Here is a 23,173-nt window from a genome sequence, read left to right on the forward strand (position 1 = left end):
TACAGGAAGCATTGACTTGGTAAGGAATGTCTATTCTAACATTGTTTTTTTTTCTGCCACGTTGGACATTTATCATGTAATCCGCTCTTATCGGAATGAAATAAATGAATGGATGATAAAAGTAGTATGAACAACAACAAAAAAAGCTATATTTTACTCCTGGGATGATATTATAATTGTAGTCATAATTAATGTAATTTTCTTCATCAGAATGCATATATAGATATGTTTCCTATATATATATATATATATATATATATGAACTGTTTATATATATAAAAAAATGGATATGTATAGAGTATGTACACACACACACCCACACATATATATATATATATATACTGTAGAACAATTCTAAAATTGAGTGTCCTATAGACATTTCCCAAAATTCTCTGTGAAAAACCATTGTGCAGAAATCCTCAATAGATTGGCGAATTTAGACCACAATGCATTGCGTTTGAACTTAAAGTTTTGGTGAAAAGCATGTATTTTAATTTATTGTTTTTTATAATTCATCAATTCTTTCCTTTTAAAACACAGTGGATTCATAAATAATCTTTGTAAAATATTTGTATTTATTAAATTATTACTGTGTGCAATCAGTCATGTAGAAAAAAAAAAGTACTGGGCATGGTGTTTGAATTTCTTTAAAAACAGGAGTACTACATAGTCCCATACTACCGTATCTTCCAACAGTGGTTGGCCTTGATGCTGGTCTCCAATAGCTGCCGGATCTAACAGGTGTACTTTATTTCAGATGATTATTGACCAAAGATGGAAAGGTGCGTGTGTCTCCAGGAAAATGATCTGCATGAAAGCACAGAAGATTTTTTGATACAGAGATTAATAATTCACCAAAGAGAAAAGAAACGTTCATAGCCAGTGCTAAACAGAACATTATACAATGTCAATAAATCCTAAATTGTCTATTTCTTAACTAAATTTCACAGCAAAATGAACCTGTTAGCCAACATCTTTCTGTCTGTGATGGAATAAACATCAGTCTCCAATAGACGCATGTCTCTAATAGCAACCACATTTTTGGAATAAACGCTGGGGCTACTATTGGAAGATATGCGGTGTGTAGTTCTTTAGATATTAGAGAGTCATGAGGAAATTTTGATTTATCGACACACAAAATCCCCTACCATTACCATTGAGAGATTACATTTCCTGTTCCTCTTAGATTATGAGAATTTTCTCCTACTCTAAATTATTTCTGGATGTTATTTGGTAGTTATGTGCTTTATATGATATTAGTACAGTTTAAAATTTGACTAGATCCTGTGGTTGTAATAGTTTGGACTATAAAAAAGTTGATTGGTGTCCTACTTTGTGCTGGATCAAGAATGCGATTTTTGTAACATATTATGGAGGTAATAAAGATTTGTTTCCCCATGCTTCATTACAGTTGGTGAGGTCGAGGAAAACTGAGGAAAATTATATGTTAGTGAGTGACTTATAGTTAACTTTGTGTAATATTGAAAGATTTTTATTTTTATCAGATGTGTGTTTTTCCATGACACTATTGATTATTAATCCTAAAATTGTGTTCTCTTGTACATTTTCAACTGGAAATCCATCAATGTGTATAATTTCCCCTATTTACTAAGTATCAGTTTTTGTTTAGTTTAAATTTATTGAATTTGTTGCTGAATCCTCTTTATCTGGATTCAGAAAAGGAGCTGTTTAAAAAAAAAGGAAAGAATGTATTAATTGGTCAATTAATTAATGTTTTTGTTAAATTTGTGACATTTTATTAATTATTTTGAACCATGACTAATCAGCTAATTATATGAATTAAAGTGGTATTTTAGCCGAGTGAGCAACATCTTCCTGTCGTGTGAAACAAGCCCTCTCAACATTCTGAACGTCCTACTTTCTTAATACTTTATCAACATTGTGGCCCTCAAACTTGTTTTTTTCTTTTGTTAAATTCCAGTGTCTAGAAAAATAGAAATGAAGGAAAGATGTGTTTAAAAACCAAAGAAAAAGGTTTTTTATTTGTGTGATACTGCTATAAAAGAATAACTATAAACCCCATTTTTCTCCACAACGTACAGTACTGTCGGCGGAAAATAAAGTTCTGCAGCAAATCCTGTTTTTCCAATAAAGTTCTTGTCAGAATACATGAGAGCTCGCAGCAGTTCTGCTCTGTGCTGGTTTTAAATATTTGCTGCTGCTCCCTAAAAAGCCGGTAGTACACTTTTACCTCACTTAAATTGCCTCCAAGTGGATGCTGACTCCCAGAACGCCCAGCTAATTGTAGTGTGAGCAGAAGGCCGTCTTCCAGGTGTGAAAACCCATAACTTGCCCAGGGTTTTGCACCAGCAAGCACCCATTTAGACTCGATTTAGGCTTTGGAAAGTCATGCTTTATAAGCGACTGTTGCTCTCCGCGCACTCATTGCTCGGTGCCACGTCGTGCCCCTGCTGTCCTCTCTGCGGCTGCAGTGTTTTAATTATGAAGATTCATCAGAAAGTCACATCATTTTGTCCTTTAATAGATTTTTTTTCTCTTCGACCATTAGCGAAGCGGGCCATTTCTCCACTTCGACTGCCGACTATCCCCCTGTGCAGACTGGAGCTGTGATGATATTTAAAACATTTGCATTGCTCTTTGATGGTTATGTTTTTATAAAGCTTTGGCAACCGACTCCCAACACATGTCCTCTTAAGCTGCTCGCCACATAAATAACCACGGGAGCAAATTCTGGGAGAAACTCCACCAGTGGAGCAGTGGAGCTGCATGTAATGGCATGGCTTAGATGTTTACTGGAATTTATATCCCTGCCCTTAAGGTGCAAAAATAAATTACAACTTTCCAGCCTTTTGAATCATCTAATGCGACATGTCTGGCAACTGGAAATAAGTGTTTGCAAGCATCAGTTGGAAAAATGCTGAGTTATTTGGAGGATTTAACTCCATGCAGTATATGAAATATCAAAAAATGTTAATGTTGTGAAGTCAAATTTAACTTGTTTTTGTAAAAAAGGCAACTGAGGACACTCGTCAAATACTGAGCTTAAGACGCCGATTTCATGACGCCGCTCAGTTTTGCAGTCAATCGACTTTCAGAGGAATGTTTTTTATTCAATTTCTAACTTTTTTCCTTCGTTTTGCAACCCCTTTAGATGGCGATGTGTCTGATAATCATCCAAAGAAACTTTAGGGTTACAGATTTTGAGGGGAAAAAATAAATCCCTTCATACCAGAGCAAAGTGCTGTGTGCTCTGATTCAGCATCACCGCATTTCTGTTATCTTCAAACGAGCCAAAAGTGAGGCTTTGCTTCAAATAAATAGCAATGTCTGCAGGTTTTTTGTTTTTGTCATATTCAGATTTACATTTTTAAGATCAAGTGACCAATTTTTAAAGACTAACTCTGATAAAAAAATGTTATTTTGGTGTTTTAAAGATGTTCTTGCTGCATTTTTCTGATGATTGATTGCATATATAAAGAAAATTACAATTAAAATTTCATTTCTGAGTATTTCTTAGTTCAAATTGTTGTAGAAAATTTGATTTATTTTAGTTGTAATGTTAGTTTAGGGGTGTGAGGGGCTGTTAGCGAGTGGAAGTAGGTGGATGATGGGATATGGGGGCAGGCTTACTCCACGCCAAGAGCCCTACCCACAATCCAGAGAGGAATTTCTAATGAGCTACTGCCGCTCTGCAGAAACTATGTCCAAAGAAATGACACAGACCTTTGAACTCTGCCTAAAAATGGCATATTCATAATTAAAAGTCCTCTGGGAACTTTTTTTTAATAGATCAAAAGATAATTTCTTAGTCAAGTCATTTATTGAAAAAGATCAAAAGTCCTTTTTTTTTTTTAATAAGTCCTAAATGATGCTGCACATCACAGTCCAGCACCATCTAACAGCGTCAAGGAAGATTAAAGCAGACAGCTGCCCTTCACTTTATTAGCTGTTTGATACAACTGCAAATTTTCATTTAATAATGAATTAAATCTTTATCTTTAAAGCAAAAGATTATAAATCCATCAGTCAAGCAGATACAACATGTTCAAACAGTAATTTTCAAACACTTTCTTTGATTTTAGTCACAGGAGATGCTCTTTGATTTATAAAAAAAATCTAATTTGTCAATAATCCAGAAATTATCAAGCACTTTAAACTGTGATCCGAAGTACCACAGTGCTAACGAACAACCAGTAATCACATCATGTGCCTCTCATGATGCAGACTTATTTACACACACTCACACAACAACTTGCGACTGAAGCTGAATTATTAAAAGCAATACTGGTTAACTGGTTCTATACATCAGAGCTTCTGCCACAAAGAGCTGACAGGATCATTACAGGCTAATGTAAGGCCTGAAAACACGCTCCCTCGAAGGACAGCGCGCTCGGATCAGAGCTAATCCACTGTGGAATTCAGAAGTGCGGGGTCAAATATGCTACAGCTACAACCGACACTCAGAGTCCAGGAAAACGGCTCTCACACTGGACCTCCTCTAATATTAAGGGCTTTGTGAATCTTCGTTTTGTACTTGTTTAACATGAAGATTCAAATCTAATTGTTTAACAGAAAATGCAAAACCAAGACCAAAAAGGTCCAAGCAAAAATGGTTGTAGCATAAAGATTTTTTTTATTTTGGAATTGTATAACTTAATACTAAAAAACATCTACTTTTAGTTCCCTTTTACTAAACTGAACTGATTAACATGACATATGTAGAAGACGTAAAATGTGCATTGAAATAAATGAAGAAAGAACCATGCATTTGCTCTCAGCGTGTAAGAAAAGTAACTGACATGAATAAAATTGTTTAAAAAAAACAAGGTATTTAAAACTGAATAAAATCCATGTTTAGTTAATAAAGAAAGCAAAATACCTATCAAATAAAACCATTGAGACTCAATGTAAAAAGTATTTAACAAGAAAACAGAGATAAACAGTAATTCAATTATTACAACACTATTAGGATATTTAATCACAGTAATTATAAATGATTACTTTTTACAATACTCTTCAGGGAGCCTCACTTCTCTTGGATGCCCTGCCCTGCTCTCTCCTGGACCATGGGGGAGGGTCTCCCTTGGGGGTATGGGGTGGTCAGAACTCATGGGTGGTGGTGGTGGGTTGCTCGTCTGGGGCTGAGGGACTCTCGAGGGATGGGGCCACACGCTGGGCCTCCTGGCGCGATGGGGGGAGGTCCACAGCATTAGAATGGGGGTTCCACCAATATGAGCTGCGAGGAGACCATAGACAGTACATAGAGAGCTGGACTGAATATCCCCTTCCCCTTCGCGTTCCAAATAAGAAGTACCCACTGGTCCAAGAAAGCCCTAATCTAATAGACTTCTAATGAGAAATAAACCGCTATTACTCAGTCACTCTGTTTGTCATGATAACCATTCTTTCTTTGGTACCTCTTTTGGTAAACAAAAGTTCTTTCACAATATATTTTCTTTATCGCTAATAATTCAAGTTATAAACTAGCCAATCAGATGGCTCAATATAAGCATGTGGTGCCTTCTGGCCCCACCTCAAACATTCAAAGCATTTGATTGACAGATTTTCAAACCAATTACCTCATCTTGTCCCAAAATGGGGAAATCGGGTGATATCTGTACCGCGGAAATGTCAACTGAATTGACTTCATTTTGTTGGAACTCAAGGTGAGACAGCCTTGTTTTGTCTATCTCTATTCATGTCAATGGAAGAGGCCTTCACCTAAAGATCTGAAGGCTCTGGGAGCTCCATAAGGTAAAAGCAGTTCTGGTAAATAAGAAGGACGGAGAACCAATAAGACATTTATAAACCAATGAAAGGATCTTCAAATTGATCTGGGAGCCAATACAGAGATTTTAGACCTGGTTATATGTGCTCCTTTCTTCTGACATGTTTTGACATGCAGTTTTTGAGAAAAAAAACATCAAAAAACAAGAATGTGGTTTTGTCTTCAAATAAATTAACTAAAATAATCTTCAATTTATGGAAAAAGAAAGAACTTTTACTTGACCACTTTACTAAAAAAAAAAAACCTCAAGCTTTTATACTGTAGAATATAGTTATTTAGTAACAAAGGATGTGGCTATAAATATATTTATTTTTTGCTATACTTATAATATATTCTGTAAACAAACATTTTGCCGATAATGTTTTAATTTTGGACTAACATTAAATCACGGTAACTTTCAGATGGGCCATAATGAGGCCTAAATGCATTTGGTGGTGTGTGAAATCTCCTCCTTGCATGTCTCTATCGGCTTGTCAGGCAGAACATGCCTAATCCATTTGAACAAGTTTATAGACTGTTAATATAAATGAGACGCCTCAGCCATCCAAGGATCTGTTTTCATTAGCAGCGGATCTGGGCAGAGTTTCTATTAGCTCTCTATCAAGATAGGGCACTGTGAGGAGGAAATTACACTTGTCACAAGACAAAGAACGGCAACCCAGAGCTTAGCCCAACAGAGGATAAAAAGCCTTAATCAACGACAAGGACTACCGGTGACAGGGCACTATGATTGCCCCATGTGTCACAATGTGGAAGATTTTATCTGGCCTCCAATGGATTGACACTTCCTCTGAGAGTTCCTGGCAGAAGACAGGAAGTGACGATTTAATTCAGCTGCTCTAATTTCTCTTATCTGGTTTAGTTTTTAACAATCAGAGGTCTTTCCTAGATTTAGGTCATTTTTTTTTTTGGCTCATCTGCAAGGGTAATGATGGTTTGCTGTCCCTTTGAAAGATAATGGGAGCGGAGCAGGCCCCAGGAGGAGTCCATGCACATCTCGGCTGTACGGCACAGGCAATAAAAGACCAGAAGAGTTCAAAGATTCTGAGGATGTTTTCATGCAAAATAGTCTATTTAAAGATTATGATGAACCCTAGTTAGGTTCAAATGATGTGCTCTTTTGTTTCGCCTCTGTTGTCTTTATGGTCTTTCAGTGTGTACATTCAGCCGTGCTTTTAAACAGACACTGATGTACATTTTCCGCAGTTTCTCAAAAACCCTTAAAGAGCATTTAAATTAGTCATATCCCATTATAACAGCATGTGCATCAAAGAACGTTCCAGACTTCACTGGAGTTAGAAAAAGAAAGTCTTTCTTAAAAAGGAAATATAATTTTAGTCCCAACCCTGACTAAATTAAACAGAATATATTACGGACCCACAGCTGTACTTTCCATTGCACAGAGTGAAACAGTTATAACTGATATAGGACATATTGATGGAGGAAATGTGAATGTTTGCTCTTGAATGGATCTCCAATGTACAAAGGAGAAAAATGATCATTGCACCTTTTCAAGGCTAGTTTTACACCTGGTTTACACTGATCTTTCTGCAGTGAATCTCCCTTTGATTGTGTAGGAAGTCTGTCTCACGACCATCATTTACTCTATATAGTCTCCATTGCATCTACTCTCCGTCCCTCTGGCTTCCAGAAGATAGTTTATCCTGCCACCTCGGGTCAAGTAGTTCGTCCCCCTCTCTTTGCTTGTGGCTACTTCGTCAATGAATCTCCTTCTTTTTCCGAATCAATTTGTGTAAAATTGTCTTTTCAACATCCAAAACTTTTGGGAATTTAAAGCCATGTGATATTTGTGAGCAAGTTTCTGAGGTTTTGTTCCATTCTGAGATTATTACAAAGATTCTATTGTGTGAGAAGAAGTGAACAGCTTACTTAAGCCTCGTTTCCACTGAGTGGTCCTGTACTGTATTTTGAGCATTTCCATTATAAAATCGACCCATTAAACAGTACCTCATACCTCTTTTGGGCCCCCATTGGTTGTAGGTCTATTGAGCGGACCCCCTGTAGCTACCAGTTGATAGTTAGAAAGTGATGACGACATTAGAGAGCGCCCATATAGCGCTCATTTAAGCTAACATTTCCAACGTTTGGGTTTTTGAGGTTTCCTGTGTACTCTTTTGGTCATGAGTCTGTATTGGAAAAACCTGACAACAACAGCGAGGCCCGGTCTGTGGTAGAACTGCAAATGTTCTTTGGCATTCTAGTCGATGGTGTAATACAGGGTGAGCTAGCGCCATGCTAGCGGTCTACACCACGCATGCCCGTGAAAACAAACCAGAATTAATAGGACTATATCATCATCTGTACCAAACTGCCCCGACCATTCAGTGGAAACGAGACTTGACTTGAAGAAGAAAAAATTCAGATTGGAAAAGTTTGTTAGTGTGAAGCAAGTCCACGTAATTTTGTCCAGATTGTGTCCTGAACCTTGTGTTTGGTCTTTAATTGTACTTCATTTCAATCAGACCAATCCGTTTCAAACTATAGCTTGTAAACAAAAGCACATAACTGAAGATCTCTTCTGTCATTGGCCAGGAATTACAAAGGTGGGGCAAAGCAATGAGAGAATCTTATGCTTTGTAATCCTTGCCGGGATAGTTAAAGGTTGATTCAAACTTTCTACTTCATTGATCAATTTTGAACGTCTGTATCAACGTCAGGTACAATACTTTTTACTTGTTGCTTTGGTACGGTAGAGGCGTGCTGCAATGCGGTTGAATGAGTTGAAGTTTTTCATCGTTGCTCCACGTTTGTCTACGGCTCATCGGTTGCTTCCATTCTACTCTGTTTACATCCACCAATCCCTGGCTATTGAAACCATTTTGGTTCAGTTGTTCCACTCCGAGCATGGAGTCTATTCAAACTGAGGAATCTCAGATCAAACCAAAGCTCAGTACAATTGGAATCAAAGCAAGACCACCTTGAAAGATGGGTAAGAGCAGTTCCTGGTCTTCCAGGGTTCGCTTGGATGCATTTAGACTGAAAATTTGTTCTGGATTACCTGAGTCTGATTTACTTTACCAAATGGGTCCAATGGAAATACACCTTTGGTTTTGTGTCTTATAGTTTAGTTCAAAGTTCAGAGAAAAGTTGATTGAGGGTTCTGTCATTCTGAACTCTTCCAATCTTGAGAATATAGGGGTCAGAAAGTTACTAGTGCCCCGAAACACCTCCGTCCCATGGATTGTCCCCTTACCTAATCGCTCTGATCAGAACAGGCTATCGCACGGTGTCTTGCTAACATACTCTCTAGTATATGCTGATAGTCACAGTTCAACAACATGGGGTTTACTCAACAACAACAGTGTGTTGTTTTCAGTTGAAGTTTAAATATTTTATGCTCTTTCTGAGCCACTTTTTGATTACAGCTCACAAGAAGCTCTGGGGAAATGTAGAGAGCAAATGTCACGCATTCAGTTGAGTGACGACTTGTGGAACTTAAACTTGATCTTAATTATTCTGTTTTTCAGTGTAATCTGAGGACACGCTCACATCAAACCTGTGCTGTCCTGTTTCTGCTGAAAAAGACTTCACTCCAAAAAAACCCAGAAGCAATAACTTTTGACAAGACAGTTCAATCTAAGTGGGGGTAATCTATGGCAGAGGGGTGTTATAGGGCACAACAGCTGGATTGGTGTAAAGGACTGACAACTTTGTGGTGTGAAATGACAGGAGCACCAGGTTTAAATACAGGTGATCACGGGTGAAGGGAATTATTTACAAGAAGCTGGACTGAATCGTGACAGTGAGCTGCTTTATACACCTTTAAAAACCCCTTTTAACAGCCTTTTAAACTTTGTTTGAAGAGTTTGTTAGGTCAGGTTCTCTGAGCCAAACGTGCTGATTACTATAAATTGTTTTTCAATATATTTTTATTGAGGATTTTTAACACATTTCTGTTCTTGGTTACAGTTTGTGTCCACCCCTGGGAACATCTTGGAAAGTTTTACTTTTGATAGATGCAATCTATGTAAAACTTTGACTTGCATACGTCCATGTGGAGCGCAGATTGAAGAAGAGTGTCCTGAGCTTTGGTCCACTGGGTAGCGGAAATACTAGCACCAATGTCTCGTTGCCAAGCTTCTCTGAAGTGGTCCAATGTAGGTACATCTTCAAAGTTTGATAAAATATTGAGTAGTTTAGAAAGTGAACCTCTAGCCACGGGGTCTTTGAAAAACACCCAATTCAGGGGCCGGTGGGGGAAAGATGGGAACATTTTCCCAATAAAGCTGCCAATCTGTAAATATTTAAAGAAGTCCTTCCTTCTTTCACAAAGGCGGTCAAAAGGGGAAAATGTTATTCCTATAAATAAGTCTTGCAAAGTGTGTATTCCCTTAGTTAGCCATTGATTAAAAGAGACTTCTGGGAAAACGCATGATTATTTGTTATTGGAGATAGTATAGAGATGTCCTCCCATTTAAAAGGCTTTCTAATTTGCAAATTTTAAATGTATGGAAGACGTTAAGATTTTGAGGTTTGGGAACAAATGCAACATTTTAATGCTACCATAGAAAGTTAATCAGATCTAATTAACTGAAGCTCACGTCATGTATGATGTTCTTGCATTCTTGTTATAACATCTATAATGCTTAGATTTTTCACATCTTCCCTGTTTAACGCTATTAATGAAAGGAGTCTGCTTTGAAAACAATTAAAACATTCAGATGACGACTTGACAAGTTAATGAACAGAATTAATGGCGGTGTGATAAATGGTTGACATCAAGCTTGAAAAATGAACGTTCAAAGTTGTGTTTAAATTCTCCACCTATAGAGAAACTCAGTGGTTTGTGACCAATTGTCACTCGAGCCCGTGACAAGTTTCCAGCTACCTACCTTTTCCCAAACTGTATCACAAAGAAATATTTAATAATTATATATAAATATTCTTATGTTAATAAATGAAACTACATTAAGCTCAAATAAGGGAGGTAATGGGTGGTTTAAGAGTCTGTGGTATGATTCGGCCATAGATTTGAAACTTTCAGCAAGATGGACACTACCACAAGGCCGGTTAAGAATTAATGTATTTAATTTCTTAGTTATATTTTAAGAGACTAATGTGTAATATAATAACACATTAATTTTCTTTATTTGTTGAATTGATTTAATGCACCAACAATTTGTTTCAAATGAGAAAAAGTTCAAAGGGTACAAACACTGTTTCAGTTTCATCTGTTTTTGATGTGCAGCACTTTTTTTTTTAATTGTACAGTCAGTGAACACCCTGCATTGAGCTCTTCATGCTTTTCTTGTTATTTAATAAGATTTCTGTATAAAAGGACAAAAATAGCACCAGTCTGAAGTCACAAAAATAAAACGCATGAACATGTCAAAACGCAGCATTTCTCTCTTCAAGGATCCCAGATTAAGTTTATATGAAAGCTTTAGCTGTCTCTCACTGTGCTTTAGCTTCTTCTTCTTCTCCCAGACTAAAAAACAAAAGGAGAGTGAGCAGAAATAGCAAACTCAGACCCATAGGGCATATATAGAACTATGAGTTCAAAACTAGAATATTTTATATGGGGCTGGAGGGGGCCAAAATACATTTGTAGGGTGGCAAATGAGAAAATGTACGTATTATTATATGCTATTGTTATAATGCTTAAAGAATCTTGTGTTGATGATTTTTTTGTTTGATAAATAATGATGCTAATATTGGCTCAAAGATTGGGTAGGGGGTCAAAGCTTTTTGTTCCTCACTGTAGCTCCGCCCCTGCCTGCAAATCATGATGGTAGAAGCTCAAACAAACCTTAATATGCTATAACAAACCTTTTTGTGGCGGCGGCAGAGGATTTTACCGCCAACAGCCGGCAGGTTGGGGATGGGGGGTGGCGGCAATGACAAGGAACAGTATATTTGAACGCAACTTTATTAATATTAATAATACGCCCATATCATAACACCAATGGAACATCAAACTCTGGTGACAAACCAAAAGATTTTTCAGAATAAAAGTATGGGGATTATAATCAGGAGTGTATTTGTGTCCTGGCTCTCATGTTTACCTTTTGTCTGTCTTCAAATTTCTCCCACCTGGTTCTCCTTCCTCTTAATGGCGCACCTGTGCTCGATTGTCACGCCCTCCTATTGTAGTCCGCCTTCTCCTGCCAACCGTTGCCAAATCGTCTTGTGAGTATCACGAGCCTTCACAGATTCTTTTGGAGCTGTAAGAAACAAGGACTTTATTGAGACTTTTCTGTGTCCACACCCAGATACTGACAAAAAGATCCTTCAGGCGTAGTCATTTTGCCACCTTGACAAAACTTTACAGCTCAAGTGATCAAAAGTGTAGCTCAGAGAATCCAGCTGTTTTTCAAAATAAAAGATTGTTAGAAAAAAAAAAATGAGCATAATTAATTATTTCCTCCAGTTGATCCACGGACTGGTCTGGGACCACTGTACTATAATATGTGGTTAAAACAAAAGTCCCTAATTGAAAAATTACGTAAACAGAAAAAAAAAACACATTTCTTCACCCAAACTGTCGTAAATAAACAGATGATGCACCAGCATCTTTTTATTCACATGGCCTCATTTTCTGGAATAATGAGTGTTTTGCATGTTTTCCAGCTTTCATTTCTGTATAGTTGATTTTGCTGCATAAGGTGTTGTTGGTGATTATGTAATGAGGCGAGTTGCAAGGGGTTAGGGGAAAAAACAAGGGAATCTTATGGAAAGAAAAGGAGGCTGAGAGTGAAAAATGTTTGCTGCTTTATTCAGATTAAAACATTTTACCTAAAAAAGGACAGACTTTAAATGTGGGATTCAGCATTTAAGAGTTTCTCTGTATTTACTATAAAACTGTGCCTCAGTGTTTAGGGTTTAGCTTCCTCAGGCTGCAGTTTCAAACATGCAAACATGAAGACGAGTGTCGGCTTTAGAGGCCAGTTGGAGGTGGTGACACCAGAAGCCCGAGCCAATGTGTTGCTTGTCTCCTCTCACATAGCGGTTAAGAATGGCGGAGGAGTTAAACCTTGAACTGGTAGAGCTCATGTCATGTTCATTTCTAAGCACACCCCTGAAATGGTGACATTGTGCTGCTTCCTCCTTTTTCACACTTCCCTGTGCTGTAATTAAAACGGCGAGATGTGACATTAGAATAACGTGAATTAAACCCATCCGGGGGTAAATTATAAGCGCGGCTGTGAAGAAATGATTTGTGGTCTTTGCTGTTTTACAGGCTCAAATCCCTTTCCTGTACCCTCGCCTAAACCGCTAGTGAGTCTCGCATTACTTGTATCTAGGACATTCAGCATCTTCTGCTTGTTTTAAGTCTTACATTATACGCAGCAGCTCCGCACTTCTGGCGTGGGATCAGACTCTCGAGGGAGCTTTAGGATATATTTTCACTTTGAAGCTCTGAGGGCTGCACAGAGTTTACCAAACTGCCAGTTTAATGAATAGTCTGGCTTTATTTTTTATTTTTGTTGTTCCTGAATTTCCAAACGGTGCCACTGAGACCAGATCTGGTTTTTGTGAGAGTCAGAAGACTCTAGTTTCCTGCGTGCTCCATTTTCGGTTGGCAGATACATTCATTTATTCACTGTGAAGCTGTGAAACAAGTATAGAAAAAGGCCAGTACAAACACTTTCTGCTGCTCGCTTCTATATTCATAAGTCTCACTAAGTGTGAAGTCAGTGCTGTATTGATTAGCACATCTAACTTTTCACATTTATTATTAGAGCTGGATTTATTTTGTTGTTTTTTTTTTTTTCCCTCCTCTGTACGCAGCGCCTATTCCATCATAATAGGAAGTTAAAGGCTCAGGAGATCCAGCATTTAAAGGCAGTCATTTGTTCTGATTAAAGAGCTGTAGTTGAACTTTTTTTATTGCACTTTTATTTACCTGTTTTGCTTTTGCAAAGTAATAAATGGAGTGAAGGTGGTAAAAGAAAACACCTGAAAAGTCTTTGCTTTGTAGGTTAGGGACATACTAGTCATTCTCATTTATACATTAAGGCGACAAATGAAGAAAAACCTGTGTTTGTTGTGGCAGCTTTATAACTTTGCAGAAAGTAAAAAAATTTAGCTTGAGCTACAAAACAAATCTTGTCTATTGCCTAACTTATTTTTTGTTGAATTCTTTGGAGGACCCCGTTCATTTGTCCAAGTTAAGTCTAGCAGAAAGTGATTTACTATCTTCTATGCAGTCATGGTCACTGCCCAAAAGTTTAACTTAAATAATCCCCCACCTTGCAGTTCCTTAAAATACCACTGGAGGTTGGTTTCAAAGGAGCAACTCCCATTTTGTGCTATTTTAGAGGTGTGTTTCTTTGATTGGCAGGTGGGTAGACTTACATTGAGGCAAATATGTATTTGAACACCATGTGATTTTGCAAGTTATCCCACTAAGAAATCATGGAGGGTCTGACATTTTCATCTTAGGTGCATTTCCACCGTGAGAGACATAATCTATGAAAAAATGAAAAGCAAAGAAATAACATTTTATCATTTTTTGAATAATGTATTTGTATGTTGCTGCTACAAATAAGTATTTGAACATCTAAGAAAATTAACATTATTTGGTACAGTAGCCTTTGCTTTGCGATCTTTGATGTCGAGAAGATCTGTGTGGAGAAGTGGGCCAAAATCCCTCCTGCAGTTTGTCCAACCTGGTGAAAACTACAGGAAATGTTTGATCTGTGTAACCACAAACAAAGGCAACTGTACCAAATATTAAGATTGATTTCCTTAGGTGTTCAAACACTTATTTGCAGCAGTAGAATACAAATAAATATTTTAAAATATATTTTTTAGATTATGTCTCTCAAAGTGGACATGCACATGAGATGAAAATGTCGGACTCCTCCCTGATTGCTAAATACACTAGGGGGGTCATTAACAATGATGATTTACAATCTTAACTTGGTGTGACTGAAAAGGAAAACAGAACATAAAAAAACCAAAGAAACGTCACAAAATCAAAATGCATAACCCCACAAGCTTCAATCTGGGTGTTTAAAGATTATCTTTAGGTAAATCTTTTCCAGGTCTGACAAAATATGAAGTGAGGTAGAACATTGCTCCGTTGAACCAACACAGCTGCCAGACTTCATTTGCAGTAATCTGCAATGTTGCAGGAAATACTCTTGAATTCAGTTGAATTGATCAAACAGAAGCAAAGAAACTGAGTAATTACTGACAGTGAAAACGGGAAAAGGATGTCAATGAAGGTCGTTTCTATGGCCTGGATGATTCTTTGGAAAATTGAAGCATTTATGATGCTGATAGGAAAGTGACGACATTATTAACACAAGAGAAGGAAATCGGATTAATTTTAATAGTAAGTGAGTTTGAATTTTATTTTAAAACACATTAATTAGATGCTGTTATTTTTGGTAAGGTTAATATTGCTGACAAACCCTTTTATTCCTTATGTAATCAAACATTTGAGCCTGATGATGACATGGCAGCTTTTTGTCTTAACCTGTAAAGACCACTGCCTCCAAATAATTGACAGAATTCTAATTATTTTGGAATTATTATGTTTAATGAAATCCTCAAAATATTGTAATATCATTGTATATTTATGAGATATAGCTAGTATCAGTTATGATATGATGGGTATTTTTTTTAGTTCCCGACAATGTTAGATTAAGTTGCAAAAATATTGACATGAATGATTAAGAAAAAAAATCTTAAATTTGATCCATATATTTTGAACAGGGTGTTACTGTTAATAATGAACACAGTTTTCGATACAGCAAGTAAAATGAATGACAATAGATGAGATTTTCTCATCATAAAGTTTAGTAAATAAACTTTTTCCCGCCAAAAGTGTTTTTGAGATTTCATGGAGGCAGCCATTTTGAAATGAGCAGGAAAAGCCCTTCTACTGCCTCTAGTGGAATGATGATGAACTACAGGGCAGAAAACGTAAACTCTTCTATACAATGGGGGTTTTTTACGGAAAGTTTGGTTGAGATAAAGGTCTCAGAAATGCCTAAATCAAATAAGATATTGTTTTATCAGGTTAATTGTTTCAATATTTTCAATTAAGTCAGCTAGAACACATGGAAGAATCCAGTCATTTAATAATCGAATGTCCTAACTGGTTGTTGGCCTCAAGGACCCTTCAAAACTCAGCACAAGTGTTCCTTTTAACCCCAACCTCACTACCTTCTCCTGAGCTTGACAGTGACATACCAAAGCAGAGAAGGAAGAGGTTTTTTGAGAAAGATTATAGCGTTTTGAACACAAAGGTCAAAAAGACCTCTTCTGGTATTTTCAGCTTTTATGAAAATCTGACACTTCCAGTGTTAATAACATGAACTTTTCTGTTTCAAAAGAGAAGTGCTTTGTCATCACTGTGTGTGTGTTCCGCCGATAACAGCTGGTTGCAAAGGTCAGTGCTCAGATTCAGACCTTCAGTGTCAGTGTAGGACAGACATGAAACAAACTATGATGACTAATGGAATCGCAACTGATCCTGGTGTTTGCCTATTAGTTTCCTGTCTTGTCAGGTTGTGGCCTTTGAATCATTGAATCAGATTTAGGATTTTACTGATTATATTTTACCACTGTGGACATTTTTTTCTAATCTCTAAATAGGAAATCTTAGTAGTTTTTTAAATATAATAAAAGCGCTTAAACACAGGGAAAGATTTTTTCTATTGCTTAAAGAAGCAAACTAAAATAAAAAACAGTATTTTAATTAATTTTAGAATTTTACTGATATATTTACATACTTTTCAACAAACCATGATGCATAATACAAACAGTTTAAGGCTAATGAATTTACAGTTTATTATCACTTGGCTTATTATTGATTTTTTTTTTCAATTTTTCTAATAACCTTCCAAATCCCTATCACAACACAAACTCTGAGGTAGATTTACAAACAGCGCGTGGAAGGTAAACAGCGGTTGTGAATTCCACATTCGCACAATCGCATTAATCCTTTATGAGATGCTACCGAGGGCCCAGTCTACAGCTAAAACCCACCTCCTCCATCCTGCAAACAGCTGGAGGCTTTTTTTCTTCAGGGAAGGTCAAACACCCCACTACAGTCTGAACGCAGTCTTGCAGCAGTCGGGGAGCTGAGGCTTCTCGAAAAAAAGAAAAAAGAAAAGATTGCAGCTTTACTCAAAGATGATGAAATAGTAGATCTGTAGGTCAGAAACCGGAAAGATGTGGTGAGGGTAAGAATGAACAATTACTGAGAAAGAGGCAACAGGATAAGCTTGCTATAGGGAGGTCTAATATATACATATTTATAATCACTTGTATTTGATACAGGCATTTCTGAGACTCCCTATCCCATTAGCATTGTCCAAACTTTCCTTAAAAACCAATTGGATACAGCTCGGTCCATGTTTTCTTCCCTGTAGTTCATCATCATTCCACTAGGGGCAGTAGAAGGCCTTTTCCTGCTCATTTGAAAATGGCTGCCTCCGTGAAATCTCAAAAACACTTTTGGCGGGAATAAGTTTCGCTCATTTTCTAAACATTTTGGTGAGAAAAACTCATCTGTTTTTATTCATTTTTTTTAAAAGACTACTGTCAGTACTGCAAAAATTGTTGATAGTTAATTATTTGTAATACAGTTCTGTTAAAAATGTGTGGATCAAATTTAGAACAATGGGTAAATAGGTGCTTTTTTCTGAAGATTCATGTTAATATTTTTACAACTTAATGCTGTTGTGAACTAAAAAAGTACCAAATCGTCCACACTAACTATATCTCATTAACATTTTTTGGGGGGATTTCATCAAAGGGTTTAGGAAACATCATATTTCTGTGTGTGTTCTTTGATGTAGTAGGCTTTACAGCGTTAAGTAGGGAGTACAATATACATATGAAGCAAAAATCTTTAAAATGTATATGCGTTAGAAGCTTACATCTACAAGTATAAAATTGTTTACTGGTTTATCATATCTAACGGGAACCATTTGAATTCTGGGTTGAAGCTCATCCAAAATCCACTGGAACTAGAGCCATTAATCTAACCACAAGGGATGTTTTACATAAACATGTTTGTCTCTGATCAATCAAGTGTAAAATGGTCACAAGATCTTCTGCATGTTTGTTTTTCCTATTACTTCCCATTTTGTTACTCAATGTCAATTCTATAGGAATACATTTTAAAGAAAATTATTAATTTACACAAATTCTCATTTTTGTCAAATGGCCACAATCAAGTTGCAGACAACTGATTGACACAGAAATGAAAAACGTGTGAGACTCTTTGCTCATTTTCAAAAGAAGAGAGTGATTGTGTTGTCATGTCTAACTCATTCGTACCAATCCGGGGGCTAAAAAAGCTTCAGACTGAGTCAGAACGAAACAATACATCATCTTTCCACCATCACGCTCATTCATCGCTCTAAACATGTGTCCGTGGAAGTGTGAGACACAATCAGAACAATAAAAGTCTCACAGGTACAATTTCACAACTTCTATTCAGCACATACACCTTTCGTATCTCTGACCAATCCGCCTCTTGACAGTCCGTTGACCTTTGGTGTCATGTAATCTCCTCTGACATGCTAAACAGCATCTTCTGTTCTCTTTCATCGCTGACAGGTTATTTTAACACATCTCTGATATGAGCGCGACACAAGACAACAATCTCTTTATTTTCAAACAGAAAACTGCTTTATTCTGAAAATGAACCTTTGAACGTGGCACAATTTTGTGCATAGGTTCGAAATTTTTCAAGAAAAATGTTGACCTGCAGCCTAGCAACAAAGACTAGAACTCCAGAATGAATAATGAGGCTCTAATGGATTAAATGAGCTGCTGATCTATGAGTTTTAATGCCTCGCTACTTAAAAAACAATCTCCACCTTCTTCTCCATCTTTTTTTAATACAGCTGCCTTCACTGTAATCTCTTTTCCTTGCACTATTTTCATTCTCTCCTTGATACCCTCGATACAAAAATTTGGGGAGGCACATCAAGGTTGTCCCCAGCTTTGATCATCACACCCATGAGAAATATCAAAAATTAAACCGCTAGAGTTTCTCTGTGGTGCACATGCTGAGACATGGGATGCCTTCAGAATGTACAGTGTAGAGTTAAAAAACAAGAAACTCAAAAGAAATAATAATAATACCATCTCTGTGATGCAATTCCCTGGAGTAGCATTTTATATTCCTTTGAAGAGTAAGATTAAAACAATGCCAAATACTGAAGTCTAATCCAGGCATGAAAAGGGAAGCTTTCGGAACACAGCTTGTTATTTTGACAAAGGTGGTAATTTGTTAGACCATTTTAGACTGTCTCTAGAAATTCTATTGTTTTTAGATGATTTTGGATGAAGAAACATAACACGTTTTTTTGGAGCTTTGGAAAAGCTCATTTTCTCATTTTCAACTTAGGCTTTTTTAGTTAGGCTTTTATTTTGTTGGAATGCAGGTTCACAAGGAAAAAAATAAAAATGTATGTATGGATGAATTTAGAATATAACCTTCTGGAAATTTGGTCTCAATTAGTAAAAGCAAAAAAAAAAAAAGTTCAGTATTGCAAAACAAAATTGATCCATCCATCCACTCTCATATCCAACTGAATCCCTTTCAGCGTCACAGAGTTCAAAGATACTTTATTTTTCCGGTGGGAACACAGAGCAGACACAAACAATCGTCAAATCAGTAAAATTAATAAAATAGTAAAATCAGAACAACGCACACATACACTAAGTAAAATATGGACAAAATAAAGTCAGACCAAGCGACATAATAGTTTTTAAAGAAGAATTGCTGGAACCAACCCAGCCAACACATTCTCACTTCCAGCTCATCATATATGGACAAATGGTTTGAGTTCCCTCCGCATCACTTTTTGAAGTTTTGGATTTCTCCAACTCGTCGTTTTGTGATGCACTGGTTGTTCATTTTTTGACATGCTGGCTGTCTGATGCTTAGCCCTCAGGACGCCGTACCAGACGTGGAACCAGTGCCGGGTTAGGGAACTCCACCACTCAGGACGTGGACCGAGGATTGGGGAACCCCGATTAGGGTCTGTGGCCCGGTACCAAGTGGCCCTTGGATCGGTACCGGTTCGTGGTGTGAGGTTGGGGAACCCTGATTTAATCGGAACAACCAGCTTGGGAACGTGGGTTTGACCAATCAGGGTCTCAGATTTGGTCACATGGATAGTGTCTTTTGCAAAACACAGAACAGCCAACGTACGTTCAAGAACCCACGTTCAGCGCATTCTTGAGTGCCCGACTCATTCCCGGCTTACACATACTCTCTCCCAACTCGTCATATATGGACGTATGGTTTGGGCCCCCTTTGTGCCACTTTTTGACATTTTGTCCCCAACTCGTTGTTTTTTGATGTGCTAGTTGTTTCCATTAAATCACGGGTCACCAATCCTCAGGAGTGGTACCAGATGCAGGACTGGACACACAACCAGTACTGGGTTAGATTACCGGTACTGGTCTGTATTCTGAAGGTTGGGGCCCCTGATTTAATGGAAACAGCCAGCACGTAAAAAAAAAAAAAGTATGAGTTGAGGAAACCCAAAATATCAAAAAAGTGGCAGAGGGAACCATACTTTCATGTATGACGAGTTGGGAGAGAGAATGCATTGAACCAGCTAGTGTTGGGGTTGGTCGAGGTACACCTTGGACACTGACCGACCCACAGACATCCACGGTCAATTAAGAGACACGAAACACCCTATGAAGCATGTTGTGGGAGGGACTGTGGGAGGAGATAACCCACACATGCACGGGGAGAACATACAAACTCCACACAGATAGATTCCAGCTGAGATTTGAGCCAGAGCTTTTTCATTGTGCTGCTGTGTAGCCCGCAAAAGAAGACAATGCAAAATAAATGAAATAATCTTTTGCTTATTGTGTAAAAACCCAATAAAATCCACTTTAATACAAGTTGCTATGAATAAAATAAAAATAAATGACTTGTGTAAATTGTGTACATTTTTCTAAGACTGACAGTCTTGGCTGGTAAACAATGCGGGTATAAAACTGGTGGTACAATGACAAAGATTGAAAGTGTGCTAATGAGATTTTAAAAATTATTGTTAAAGATTATGAAATCCTATTGGGTCAGAAGTTTGGGAGTAACTATGAATAAGGGCAAATTTGACAGCATAGGAAAGCAGAAGTGTCAGCAGCCAAGATGCAGCCGATCAGATAAATCTTCTTCCCTTAAATTATGCCAAAGCTCCCGTCTATAATGCTTGTGGTTGTGGGGTCTGACACATGTCAGCTGAGAGATATAATAAAGGAAATAACCTGTCACTTCCTGATTAAAATGTCAGGAAAAAGCAGTACCTGGTCTCGCAAGGCAAAACACAACAACACAGAAAGTGCACCAAGCTGGAAACCTATACCTTAAACTTAGTTCCTCACAGTTGCTCAATGCATTCTGTTTCTTTTAACACTATTTCCTACTGAACAATGCATTTTTCCTATTCCGTTTCCAATTTGTTTGCACACAGAACTGATAAATTGCTGGTTTGTTTTGGGTGAATATAGGAAAGTTTCAAACCCTTATAGATGTGCTTTTCTGGACCATTAGCTGATAGACTCATCAGGGACTTCATTAAAGTTTGAGTTCCAGGTGAAATTTGTGGAGTGTTTGATGTTATCTTTGAGGTGTGGTGGGCTTCGTTGTCCTGCTGAGGAAGCAGTTATAAGGTGGTGTGTGTTTGGTCTGTGAAACAAGCTCAGGTGGGTGGCTGGTCTCAGTGTAACTCTGCTTTGTAATGAAATTCTCAGTGTAATTTACTTCCCTTGTCATGATTGGTTTTGGCCTAGTGGCTGAGCAGTGTGTTTTCAACTGTGAGGCATGTTGCAGTACTGGTCTAAATAGAGAGAAAGATAAAGTCCAATGATGATAAAGGTCTGCTGGATATATGGTTTTTTGGGTGTACAATTCAATATATATGACCTATTTTAACTTTATTTATTTTGCAGCATTTAATGCCATTTTTCAGCGCTCGCTTTTGTTGTTTTTTATTCATGTCAAAGGATTTTTTTACACTAAATGAAGGATTTTTATATAATTTCATACCATGTTGCATGTTTTTTTTATTATGTTTCACTAAAATATCTTGTTAATGATCCATACCAAGTTTTAATTTTCAGGCATCACCGTATTTTGCGCACTATAAGGTGCTCCGTTAATGTCAATTTTCAAAGTTATGTCCTATAAGACGCACCAAACTATCACCAGGACAAGAGTCAGAGAAAGAAAGTCAGTTATTCAGAGTTTTTTTTATGTACAGTCACGATTATTCTATTTCTTCCTTATGACACACTACATGTTAGCCACATTAGAAGAGCTAGCTCTGTTAGCGTGTTCACAATACATGTAACTCCCAACCTTGTTTTCAACACGTAAAAAAGACTCATAGCTATAATACAAATTTTATTTATTTTATACTAACCCCCAACCTTGTTAGCAACACATAAAGAAACACAGTCCAACACATTAGCCACATTAAGTTCATTATCCCTGTTGGCGTATTAATACCTGTAAATCTCCACCTTGTTAGCAACCTAAAAAACAGACTGATGACACTAACACAAACGATACTTTGCTAGATATCAACATTATTGTTAGGCTGTAAAATATCTTTAAAAATTGTCTAGCACCGCTACATGTAAGCCGCATTAGTGTATTTGCAATAGGACCACCGTAACCCCCACCTTGTTAGCAACACGTAAAAAAAAGACTGATACCACTAAAATAAGCATTAAGCTAACTCCAACCCTCATTAGTAATCTGTAAGAGACGAAAAAAACACAGTCTGACATCGCTACACGTTAGCTATGTTAGCATATTTACAGCAGGCCGTCCTGTAACTCCCAACCTTGTGTGAAACATGTAAAAATAGACTAATACTGCTAAAACAAACGTTACTATGAGTAAGCTAACTCCCAAACTTGTTATTAACCCATAAAAATGTTTTTAAAAAGTCCAATATTGCTACACGTTAGCTGTGTTAGCATATTAACAATAGGACTACCGTAACTCCCCACCTTGTTGGCAACACGTAAAAAAAAAGAAAACAGACTGATACCGCTAAAATAAACATTAAGCTAACTCCAACCCTCATTACTAATCTGTAAGAAATAAAAAAAACATAGTCTGACATTGCTACACGTTAGCTATGTTAGCATATTTACAGTAGGCCGTCCTGTAACTCCTAACCTTGTTTGCAACACATAAAAATAGAGACTAATACTGCTAAAGCAAACGTTACTATGAGTAATCTAACTCCCAACCTTGTTATTAACTCATAAAAAAAACAAAAACAAAGTCCAGTATTGCTACTGCGTTAGCAAATTTACAATGGGCCTACCTGTAACTCCCAACCTTGTTTGCAATATATAAAAATACAGACTGATACAGCTAAAAAAGTTGTTACTATGACTACGCTGACTCCCAACCTTGTTAGTAAC

General features: G+C 37.2%; 1 protein-coding gene and 1 long non-coding RNA gene across 7 annotated transcripts in view; one reads left to right on the plus strand and one right to left on the minus strand.

The window, feature by feature from the left end:
• Positions 1-23,173, plus strand: part of LOC112159318 (metabotropic glutamate receptor 4) — a 219,613-nt gene that overhangs the window by 12,890 nt on the left and 183,550 nt on the right. The window lies entirely within an intron of this gene.
• Positions 598-23,154, minus strand: LOC112159321. 5 transcript variants are annotated; one of them, XR_004948198.1, is made up of 5 exons: positions 18,207-18,429; positions 16,736-16,836; positions 11,797-11,955; positions 4,984-5,218; positions 598-807 (listed from the first exon to the last, which is right to left on the minus strand). It is a non-coding gene; the product is annotated as an uncharacterized LOC112159321 (long non-coding RNA). The 5 variants fall into 5 exon arrangements; XR_002921457.2 differs by having other exon boundaries at positions 5,013-5,218; positions 18,207-18,424; XR_002921456.2 differs by lacking the exons at positions 16,736-16,836; positions 18,207-18,429 and adding an exon at positions 23,074-23,154 and having other exon boundaries at positions 5,013-5,218.

The sequence above is a fragment of the Oryzias melastigma genome, linkage group LG7 (assembly GCF_002922805.2).
Source record: "Oryzias melastigma strain HK-1 linkage group LG7, ASM292280v2, whole genome shotgun sequence".
In the NCBI taxonomy this organism is placed as follows: Eukaryota; Metazoa; Chordata; class Actinopteri; order Beloniformes; family Adrianichthyidae; genus Oryzias; species Oryzias melastigma.